We start from the raw sequence: 12297 nt of genomic DNA on the forward strand, positions 1-12297 counted from the left end.
GATAAAGTAAGTGGAAATCCAGTAAAAGTTTCATTTGACTACTTTGCACTCTAGAGATAATCGTCACCATGTGCCAAATGCAATAGAAAAGCAATCTGAACACATTCGCGCATAAATGAAATGACCACAATTTTCTCCAAAACTATAACAGATGCAAACTTGTCCTGTGTGGTGGAGATGAGATTTGATAAAGTAAGTGGAAATCCAGTAAAAGTTTCATTTGTCTACTTTGCACTCTCGAGATAATCGTCACCATGTGCCAAATGCAATAGAAAAGCAATCTGAACACATTCGCGCATAAATTAAATGACCACAATTTTCTCCAAAACTATAACAGATGCAAACTTGTCCTGTGTGGTGGAGATGAGATTTGATAAAGTAAGTGGAAATCCAGTAAAAGTTTCATTTGGCTACTTTGCACTCTCGAGATAAGCGTCACCATGTGCCAAATGCAATATAAAAGCAATCTGAACACATTCGCGCATAAATGAAATGACCACAATTTTCTCCAAAACTATAACAGATGCAAACTTGTCCTGTGTGGTGGAGATGAGATTTGATAAAGTAAGTGGAAATCCAGTAAAAGTTTCATTTGGCTACTTTGCACTCTCGAGATAATCGTCACCATGTGCCAAATGCAATAGAAAAGCAATCTGAACACATTCGCGGATAAATGAAATGACCACAATTTTCTCCAAAACTATAACAGATGCAAACTTGTCCTGTGTGGTGGAGATGAGATTTGATAAAGTAAGTGGAAATCCAGTAAAAGTTTCATTTGGCTACTTTGCACTCTCGAGATAATCGTCACCATGTGCCAAATGCAATAGAAAAGCAATCTGAACACATTCGCGCATAAATGAAATGACCACAATTTTCTCCAAAACTATAACAGATGCAAACTTGTCCTGTGTGGTGGAGATGAGATTTGATAAAGTAAGTGGAAATCCAGTAAAAGTTTCATTTGGCTACTTTGCACTCTCGAGATAATCGTCACCATGTGCGAAATGCAATAGAAAAGCAATCTGAACACATTCGCGCATAAATGAAATGACCACAATTTTCTCCAAAACTATAACAGATGCAAACTTGTCCTGTGTGGTGGAGATGAGATTTGATAAAGTAAGTGGAAATCCAGTAAAAGTTTCATTTGGCTACTTTGCACTCTCGAGATAATCGTCACCATGTGCCAAATGCAATAGAAAAGCAATCTGAACACATTCGCGCATAAATGAAATGACCACAATTTTCTCCAAAACTATAACAGATGCAAACTTGTCCTGTGTGGTGGAGATGAGATTTGATAAAGTAAGTGGAAATCCAGTAAAAGTTTCATTTGGCTACTTTGCACTCTCGAGATAATCGTCACCATTTGCCAAATGCAATAGAAAAGCAATCTGAACACATTCGCGCATAAATGAAATGACCACAATTTTCTCCAAAACTATAAGAGATGCAAACTTGTCCTGTGTGGTGGAGATGAGATTTGATAAAGTAAGTGGAAATCCAGTAAAAGTTTCATTTGGCTACTTTGCACTCTCGAGATAATTGTCACCATGTGCCAAATGCAATAGAAAAGCAATCTGAACACATTCGCGCATAAATGAAATGACCACAATTTTCTCCAAAACTATAACAGATGCAAACTTGTCCTGTGTGGTGGAGATGAGATTTGATAAAGTAAGTGGAAATCCAGTAAAAGTTTCATTTGGCTACTTTGCACTCTCGAGATAATCGTCACCATGTGCCAAATGCAATAGAAAAGCAATCTGAACACATTCGCGCATAAATGAAATGACCACAATTTTCTCCAAAACTATAACAGATGCAAACTTGTCCTGTGTGGTGGAGATGAGATTTGATAAAGTAAGTGGAAATCCAGTAAAAGTTTCATTTGGCTACTTTGCACTCAAGAGAGAATCGTCACCATGTGCCAAATGCAATAGAAAAGCAATCTGAACACATTCGCGCATAAATGAAATGACCACAATTTTCTCCAAAACTATAACAGATGCAAACTTGTCCTGTGTGGTGGAGATGAGATTTCATAAAGTAAGTGGAAATCCAGTAAAAGTTTTATTTGGCTACTTTGCACTCAAGAGATAATCGTCACCATGTGCCAAATGCAATAGAAAAGCAATCTGAACACATTCGCGCATAAATGAAATGACCACAATTTTCTCCAAAACTATAACAGATGCAAACTTGTCCTGTGTGGTGGAGATGAGATTTAATAAAGTAAGTGGACATCCAGTAAAAGTTTCATTTGGCTACTTTGCACTCTCGAGATAATCGTCACCATTTGCCAAATGCAATAGAAAAGCAATCTGACCACATTCGCGCATAAATGAAATGACCACAATTTTCTCCCAAACTATAACAGATGCAAACTTGTCCTGTGTGGTGCAGATGAGATTTGATAAAGTAAGTGGAAATCCAGTAAAAGTTTCATTTGGCTACTTTGCACTTTCGAGATAATCGTCACCATGTGCCAAATGCAATAGAAATGCAATCTGAACACATTCGCGCATAAATGAAATGACCACAATTTTCTCCAAAACTATAACAGATGCAAACTTGTCCTGTGTGGTGCAGATGAGATTTGATAAAGTAAGTGGAAATCCAGTAAAAGTTTCATTTGGCTACTTTGCACTTTCGAGATAATCGTCACCATGTGCCAAATGCAATAGAAATGCAATCTGAACACATTCGCGCATAAATGAAATGACCACAATTTTCTCCAAAACTATAACAGATGCAAACTTTTCCTGTGTGGTGGAGATGAGATTTGATAAAGTAAGTGGAAATCCAGTAAAAGTTTCATTTGGCTACTTTGCACTCTCGAGATAATCGTCACCATGTGCCAAATGCAATAGAAAAGCAATCTGAACACATTCGCGCATAAATGAAATGACCACAATTTTCTCCAAAACTATAACAGATGCAAACTTGTCCTGTGTGGTGGAAATGAGATTTGATAAAGTAAGTGGAAATCCAGTAAAAGTTTCATTTGGCTACTTTGCACTCTCGAGATAAGCGTCACCATGTGCCAAATGCAATATAAAAGCAATCTGAACACATTCGCGCATAAATGAAATGACCACAATTTTCTCCAAAACTATAACAGATGCAAACTTGTCCTGTGTGGTGGAGATGAGATTTGATAAAGTAAGTGGAAATCCAGTAAAAGTTTCATTTGGCTACTTTGCACTCTCGAGATAATCGTCACCATGTGCCAAATGCAATAGAAAAGCAATCTGAACACATTCGCGGATAAATGAAATGACCACAATTTTCTCCAAAACTATAACAGATGCAAACTTGTCCTGTGTGGTGGAGATGAGATTTGATAAAGTAAGTGGAAATCCAGTAAAAGTTTCATTTGGCTACTTTGCACTCTCGAGATAATCGTCACCATGTGCCAAATGCAATAGAAAAGCAATCTGAACACATTCGCGCATAAATGAAATGACCACAATTTTCTCCAAAACTATAACAGATGCAAACTTGTCCTGTGTGGTGGAGATGAGATTTGATAAAGTAAGTGGAAATCCAGTAAAAGTTTCATTTGGCTACTTTGCACTCTCGAGATAATCGTCACCATGTGCCAAATGCAATAGAAAAGCAATCTGAACACATTCGCGCATAAATGAAATGACCACAATTTTCTCCAAAACTATAACAGATGCAAACTTGTCCTGTGTGGTGGAGATGAGATTTGATAAAGTAAGTGGAAATCCAGTAAAAGTTTCATTTGGCTACTTTGCACTCTCGAGATAATTGTCACCATGTGCCAAATGCAATAGAAAAGCAATCTGAACACATTCGCGCATAAATGAAATGACCACAATTTTCTCCAAAACTATAACAGATGCAAACTTGTCCTGTGTGGTGGAGATGAGATTTGATAAAGTAAGTGGAAATCCAGTAAAAGTTTCATTTGGCTACTTTGCACTCTCGAGATAATCGTCACCATGTGCCAAATGCAATAGAAAAGCAATCTGAACACATTCGCGCATAAATGAAATGACCACAATTTTCTCCAAAACTATAACAGATGCAAACTTGTCCTGTGTGGTGGAGATGAGATTTGATAAAGTAAGTGGAAATCCAGTAAAAGTTTCATTTGGCTACTTTGCACTCTCGAGATAATCGTCACCATTTGCCAAATGCAATAGAAAAGCAATCTGAACACATTCGCGCATAAATGAAATGACCACAATTTTCTCCAAAACTATAAGAGATGCAAACTTGTCCTGTGTGGTGGAGATGAGATTTGATAAAGTAAGTGGAAATCCAGTAAAAGTTTCATTTGGCTACTTTGCACTCTCGAGATAATTGTCACCATGTGCCAAATGCAATAGAAAAGCAATCTGAACACATTCGCGCATAAATGAAATGACCACAATTTTCTCCAAAACTATAACAGATGCAAACTTGTCCTGTGTGGTGGAGATGAGATTTGATAAAGTAAGTGGAAATCCAGTAAAAGTTTCATTTGGCTACTTTGCACTCTCGAGATAATCGTCACCATGTGCCAAATGCAATAGAAAAGCAATCTGAACACATTCGCGCATAAATGAAATGACCACAATTTTCTCCAAAACTATAACAGATGCAAACTTGTCCTGTGTGGTGGAGATGAGATTTGATAAAGTAATTGGAAATCCAGTAAAAGTTTCATTTGGCTACTTTGCACTCAAGAGAGAATCGTCACCATGTGCCAAATGCAATAGAAAAGCAATCTGAACACATTCGCGCATAAATGAAATGACCACAATTTTCTCCAAAACTATAACAGATGCAAACTTGTCCTGTGTGGTGGAGATGAGATTTGATAAAGTAAGTGGAAATCCAGTAAAAGTTTTATTTGGCTACTTTGCACTCAAGAGATAATCGTCACCATGTGCCAAATGCAATAGAAAAGCAATCTGAACACATTCGCGCATAAATGAAATGACCACAATTTTCTCCAAAACTATAACAGATGCAAACTTGTCCTGTGTGGTGGAGATGAGATTTAATAAAGTAAGTGGACATCCAGTAAAAGTTTCATTTGGCTACTTTGCACTCTCGAGATAATCGTCACCATTTGCCAAATGCAATAGAAAAGCAATCTGACCACATTCGCGCATAAATGAAATGACCACAATTTTCTCCCAAACTATAACAGATGCAAACTTGTCCTGTGTGGTGCAGATGAGATTTGATAAAGTAAGTGGAAATCCAGTAAAAGTTTCATTTGGCTACTTTGCACTTTCGAGATAATCGTCACCATGTGCCAAATGCAATAGAAATGCAATCTGAACACATTCGCGCATAAATGAAATGACCACAATTTTCTCCAAAACTATAACAGATGCAAACTTTTCCTGTGTGGTGGAGATGAGATTTGATAAAGTAAGTGGAAATCCAGTAAAAGTTTCATTTGGCTACTTTGCACTCTCGAGATAATCGTCACCATGTGCCAAATGCAATAGAAAAGCAATCTGAACACATTCGCGCATAAATGAAATGACCACAATTTTCTCCAAAACTATAACAGATGCAAACTTGTCCTGTGTGGTGGAGATGAGATTTGATAAAGTAAGTGGAAATCCAGTAAAAGTTTCATTTGGCTACTTTGCACTCTCGAGATAATCGTCACCATGTGCCAAATGCAATAGAAAAGCAATCTGAACACATTCGCGCATAAATGAAATGACCACAATTTTCTCCAAAACTATAACAGATGCAAACTTGTCCTGTGTGGTGGAGATGAGATTTGATAAAGTAAGTGGAAATCCAGTAAAAGTTTCATTTGACTACTTTGCACTCTAGAGATAATCGTCACCATGTGCCAAATGCAATAGAAAAGCAATCTGAACACATTCGCGCATAAATGAAATGACCACAATTTTCTCCAAAACTATAACAGATGCAAACTTGTCCTGTGTGGTGGAGATGAGATTTGATAAAGTAAGTGGAAATCCAGTAAAAGTTTCATTTGGCTACTTTGCACTCTCGAGATAATCGTCACCATGTGCCAAATGCAATAGAAAAGCAATCTGAACACATTCGCGCATAAATGAAATGACCACAATTTTCTCCAAAACTATAAGAGATGCAAACTTGTCCTGTGTGGTGGAGATGAGATTTGATAAAGTAAGTGGAAATCCAGTAAAAGTTTCATTTGGCTACTTTGCACTCTCGAGATAATTGTCACCATGTGCCAAATGCAATAGAAAAGCAATCTGAACACATTCGCGCATAAATGAAATGACCACAATTTTCTCCAAAACTATAACAGATGCAAACTTGTCCTGTGTGGTGGAGATGAGATTTGATAAAGTAAGTGGAAATCCAGTAAAAGTTTCATTTGGCTACTTTGCACTCTCGAGATAATCGTCACCATGTGCCAAATGCAATAGAAAAGCAATCTGAACACATTCGCGCATAAATGAAATGACCACAATTTTCTCCAAAACTATAACAGATGCAAACTTGTCCTGTGTGGTGGAGATGAGATTTGATAAAGTAAGTGGAAATCCAGTAAAAGTTTCATTTGGCTACTTTGCACTCAAGAGAGAATCGTCACCATGTGCCAAATGCAATAGAAAAGCAATCTGAACACATTCGCGCATAAATGAAATGACCACAATTTTCTCCAAAACTATAACAGATGCAAACTTGTCCTGTGTGGTGGAGATGAGATTTCATAAAGTAAGTGGAAATCCAGTAAAAGTTTTATTTGGCTACTTTGCACTCAAGAGATAATCGTCACCATGTGCCAAATGCAATAGAAAAGCAATCTGAACACATTCGCGCATAAATGAAATGACCACAATTTTCTCCAAAACTATAACAGATGCAAACTTGTCCTGTGTGGTGGAGATGAGATTTAATAAAGTAAGTGGACATCCAGTAAAAGTTTCATTTGGCTACTTTGCACTCTCGAGATAATCGTCACCATTTGCCAAATGCAATAGAAAAGCAATCTGACCACATTCGCGCATAAATGAAATGACCACAATTTTCTCCCAAACTATAACAGATGCAAACTTGTCCTGTGTGGTGCAGATGAGATTTGATAAAGTAAGTGGAAATCCAGTAAAAGTTTCATTTGGCTACTTTGCACTTTCGAGATAATCGTCACCATGTGCCAAATGCAATAGAAATGCAATCTGAACACATTCGCGCATAAATGAAATGACCACAATTTTCTCCAAAACTATAACAGATGCAAACTTGTCCTGTGTGGTGCAGATGAGATTTGATAAAGTAAGTGGAAATCCAGTAAAAGTTTCATTTGGCTACTTTGCACTTTCGAGATAATCGTCACCATGTGCCAAATGCAATAGAAATGCAATCTGAACACATTCGCGCATAAATGAAATGACCACAATTTTCTCCAAAACTATAACAGATGCAAACTTTTCCTGTGTGGTGGAGATGAGATTTGATAAAGTAAGTGGAAATCCAGTAAAAGTTTCATTTGGCTACTTTGCACTCTCGAGATAATCGTCACCATGTGCCAAATGCAATAGAAAAGCAATCTGAACACATTCGCGCATAAATGAAATGACCACAATTTTCTCCAAAACTATAACAGATGCAAACTTGTCCTGTGTGGTGGAAATGAGATTTGATAAAGTAAGTGGAAATCCAGTAAAAGTTTCATTTGGCTACTTTGCACTCTCGAGATAAGCGTCACCATGTGCCAAATGCAATATAAAAGCAATCTGAACACATTCGCGCATAAATGAAATGACCACAATTTTCTCCAAAACTATAACAGATGCAAACTTGTCCTGTGTGGTGGAGATGAGATTTGATAAAGTAAGTGGAAATCCAGTAAAAGTTTCATTTGGCTACTTTGCACTCTCGAGATAATCGTCACCATGTGCCAAATGCAATAGAAAAGCAATCTGAACACATTCGCGGATAAATGAAATGACCACAATTTTCTCCAAAACTATAACAGATGCAAACTTGTCCTGTGTGGTGGAGATGAGATTTGATAAAGTAAGTGGAAATCCAGTAAAAGTTTCATTTGGCTACTTTGCACTCTCGAGATAATCGTCACCATGTGCCAAATGCAATAGAAAAGCAATCTGAACACATTCGCGCATAAATGAAATGACCACAATTTTCTCCAAAACTATAACAGATGCAAACTTGTCCTGTGTGGTGGAGATGAGATTTGATAAAGTAAGTGGAAATCCAGTAAAAGTTTCATTTGGCTACTTTGCACTCTCGAGATAATCGTCACCATGTGCCAAATGCAATAGAAAAGCAATCTGAACACATTCGCGCATAAATGAAATGACCACAATTTTCTCCAAAACTATAACAGATGCAAACTTGTCCTGTGTGGTGGAGATGAGATTTGATAAAGTAAGTGGAAATCCAGTAAAAGTTTCATTTGGCTACTTTGCACTCTCGAGATAATTGTCACCATGTGCCAAATGCAATAGAAAAGCAATCTGAACACATTCGCGCATAAATGAAATGACCACAATTTTCTCCAAAACTATAACAGATGCAAACTTGTCCTGTGTGGTGGAGATGAGATTTGATAAAGTAAGTGGAAATCCAGTAAAAGTTTCATTTGGCTACTTTGCACTCTCGAGATAATCGTCACCATGTGCCAAATGCAATAGAAAAGCAATCTGAACACATTCGCGCATAAATGAAATGACCACAATTTTCTCCAAAACTATAACAGATGCAAACTTGTCCTGTGTGGTGGAGATGAGATTTGATAAAGTAAGTGGAAATCCAGTAAAAGTTTCATTTGGCTACTTTGCACTCTCGAGATAATCGTCACCATTTGCCAAATGCAATAGAAAAGCAATCTGAACACATTCGCGCATAAATGAAATGACCACAATTTTCTCCAAAACTATAAGAGATGCAAACTTGTCCTGTGTGGTGGAGATGAGATTTGATAAAGTAAGTGGAAATCCAGTAAAAGTTTCATTTGGCTACTTTGCACTCTCGAGATAATTGTCACCATGTGCCAAATGCAATAGAAAAGCAATCTGAACACATTCGCGCATAAATGAAATGACCACAATTTTCTCCAAAACTATAACAGATGCAAACTTGTCCTGTGTGGTGGAGATGAGATTTGATAAAGTAAGTGGAAATCCAGTAAAAGTTTCATTTGGCTACTTTGCACTCTCGAGATAATCGTCACCATGTGCCAAATGCAATAGAAAAGCAATCTGAACACATTCGCGCATAAATGAAATGACCACAATTTTCTCCAAAACTATAACAGATGCAAACTTGTCCTGTGTGGTGGAGATGAGATTTGATAAAGTAATTGGAAATCCAGTAAAAGTTTCATTTGGCTACTTTGCACTCAAGAGAGAATCGTCACCATGTGCCAAATGCAATAGAAAAGCAATCTGAACACATTCGCGCATAAATGAAATGACCACAATTTTCTCCAAAACTATAACAGATGCAAACTTGTCCTGTGTGGTGGAGATGAGATTTGATAAAGTAAGTGGAAATCCAGTAAAAGTTTTATTTGGCTACTTTGCACTCAAGAGATAATCGTCACCATGTGCCAAATGCAATAGAAAAGCAATCTGAACACATTCGCGCATAAATGAAATGACCACAATTTTCTCCAAAACTATAACAGATGCAAACTTGTCCTGTGTGGTGGAGATGAGATTTAATAAAGTAAGTGGACATCCAGTAAAAGTTTCATTTGGCTACTTTGCACTCTCGAGATAATCGTCACCATTTGCCAAATGCAATAGAAAAGCAATCTGACCACATTCGCGCATAAATGAAATGACCACAATTTTCTCCCAAACTATAACAGATGCAAACTTGTCCTGTGTGGTGCAGATGAGATTTGATAAAGTAAGTGGAAATCCAGTAAAAGTTTCATTTGGCTACTTTGCACTTTCGAGATAATCGTCACCATGTGCCAAATGCAATAGAAATGCAATCTGAACACATTCGCGCATAAATGAAATGACCACAATTTTCTCCAAAACTATAACAGATGCAAACTTTTCCTGTGTGGTGGAGATGAGATTTGATAAAGTAAGTGGAAATCCAGTAAAAGTTTCATTTGGCTACTTTGCACTCTCGAGATAATCGTCACCATGTGCCAAATGCAATAGAAAAGCAATCTGAACACATTCGCGCATAAATGAAATGACCACAATTTTCTCCAAAACTATAACAGATGCAAACTTGTCCTGTGTGGTGGAGATGAGATTTGATAAAGTAAGTGGAAATCCAGTAAAAGTTTCATTTGGCTACTTTGCACTCTCGAGATAATCGTCACCATGTGCCAAATGCAATAGAAAAGCAATCTGAACACATTCGCGCATAAATGAAATGACCACAATTTTCTCCAAAACTATAACAGATGCAAACTTGTCCTGTGTGGTGGAGATGAGATTTGATAAAGTAAGTGGAAATCCAGTAAAAGTTTCATTTGACTACTTTGCACTCTAGAGATAATCGTCACCATGTGCCAAATGCAATAGAAAAGCAATCTGAACACATTCGCGCATAAATGAAATGACCACAATTTTCTCCAAAACTATAACAGATGCAAACTTGTCCTGTGTGGTGGAGATGAGATTTGATAAAGTAAGTGGAAATCCAGTAAAAGTTTCATTTGGCTACTTTGCACTCTCGAGATAATCGTCACCATGTGCCAAATGCAATAGAAAAGCAATCTGAACACATTCGCGCATAAATGAAATGACCACAATTTTCTCCAAAACTATAACAGATGCAAACTTGTCCTGTGTGGTGGAGATGAGATTTGATAAAGTAAGTGGAAATCCAGTAAAAGTTTCATTTGGCTACTTTGCACTCTCGAGATAATTGTCACCATGTGCCAAATGCAATAGAAAAGCAATCTGAACACATTCGCGCATAAATGAAATGACCACAATTTTCTCCAAAACTATAACAGATGCAAACTTGTCCTGTGTGGTGGAGATGAGATTTGATAAAGTAAGTGGAAATCCAGTAAAAGTTTCATTTGGCTACTTTGCACTCTCGAGATAATCGTCACCATGTGCCAAATGCAATAGAAAAGCAATCTGAACACATTCGCGCATAAATGAAATGACCACAATTTTCTCCAAAACTATAACAGATGCAAACTTGTCCTGTGTGGTGGAGATGAGATTTGATAAAGTAAGTGGAAATCCAGTAAAAGTTTCATTTGGCTACTTTGCACTCTCGAGATAATTGTCACCATGTGCCAAATGCAATAGAAAAGCAATCTGAACACATTCGCGCATAAATGAAATGACCACAATTTTCTCCAAAACTATAACAGATGCAAACTTGTCCTGTGTGGTGGAGATGAGATTTGATAAAGTAAGTGGAAATCCAGTAAAAGTTTCATTTGGCTACTTTGCACTCTCGAGATAATCGTCACCATGTGCCAAATGCAATAGAAAAGCAATCTGAACACATTCGCGCATAAATGAAATGACCACAATTTTCTCCAAAACTATAACAGATGCAAACTTGTCCTGTGTGGTGGAGATGAGATTTGATAAAGTAAGTGGAAATCCAGTAAAAGTTTCATTTGGCTACTTTGCACTCAAGAGAGAATCGTCACCATGTGCCAAATGCAATAGAAAAGCAATCTGAACACATTCGCGCATAAATGAAATGACCACAATTTTCTCCAAAACTATAACAGATGCAAACTTGTCCTGTGTGGTGGAGATGAGATTTCATAAAGGAAGTGGAAATCCAGTAAAAGTTTTATTTGGCTACTTTGCACTCAAGAGATAATCGTCACCATGTGCCAAATGCAATAGAAAAGCAATCTGAACACATTCGCGCATAAATGAAATGACCACAATTTTCTCCAAAACTATAACAGATGCAAACTTGTCCTGTGTGGTGGAGATGAGATTTAATAAAGTAAGTGGACATCCAGTAAAAGTTTCATTTGGCTACTTTGCACTCTCGAGATAATCGTCACCATTTGCCAAATGCAATAGAAAAGCAATCTGACCACATTCGCGCATAAATGAAATGACCACAATTTTCTCCCAAACTATAACAGATGCAAACTTGTCCTGTGTGGTGCAGATGAGATTTGATAAAGTAAGTGGAAATCCAGTAAAAGTTTCATTTGGCTACTTTGCACTTTCGAGATAATCGTCACCATGTGCCAAATGCAATAGAAATGCAATCTGAACACATTCGCGCATAAATGAAATGACCACAATTTTCTCCAAAACTATAACAGATGCAAACTTTTCCTGTGTGGTGGAGATGAGATTTGATAAAGTAAGTGGAAATCCA

This window comes from Anomaloglossus baeobatrachus, unplaced genomic scaffold, assembly GCF_048569485.1.
Source record: "Anomaloglossus baeobatrachus isolate aAnoBae1 unplaced genomic scaffold, aAnoBae1.hap1 Scaffold_153, whole genome shotgun sequence".
In the NCBI taxonomy this organism is placed as follows: Eukaryota; Metazoa; Chordata; class Amphibia; order Anura; family Aromobatidae; genus Anomaloglossus; species Anomaloglossus baeobatrachus.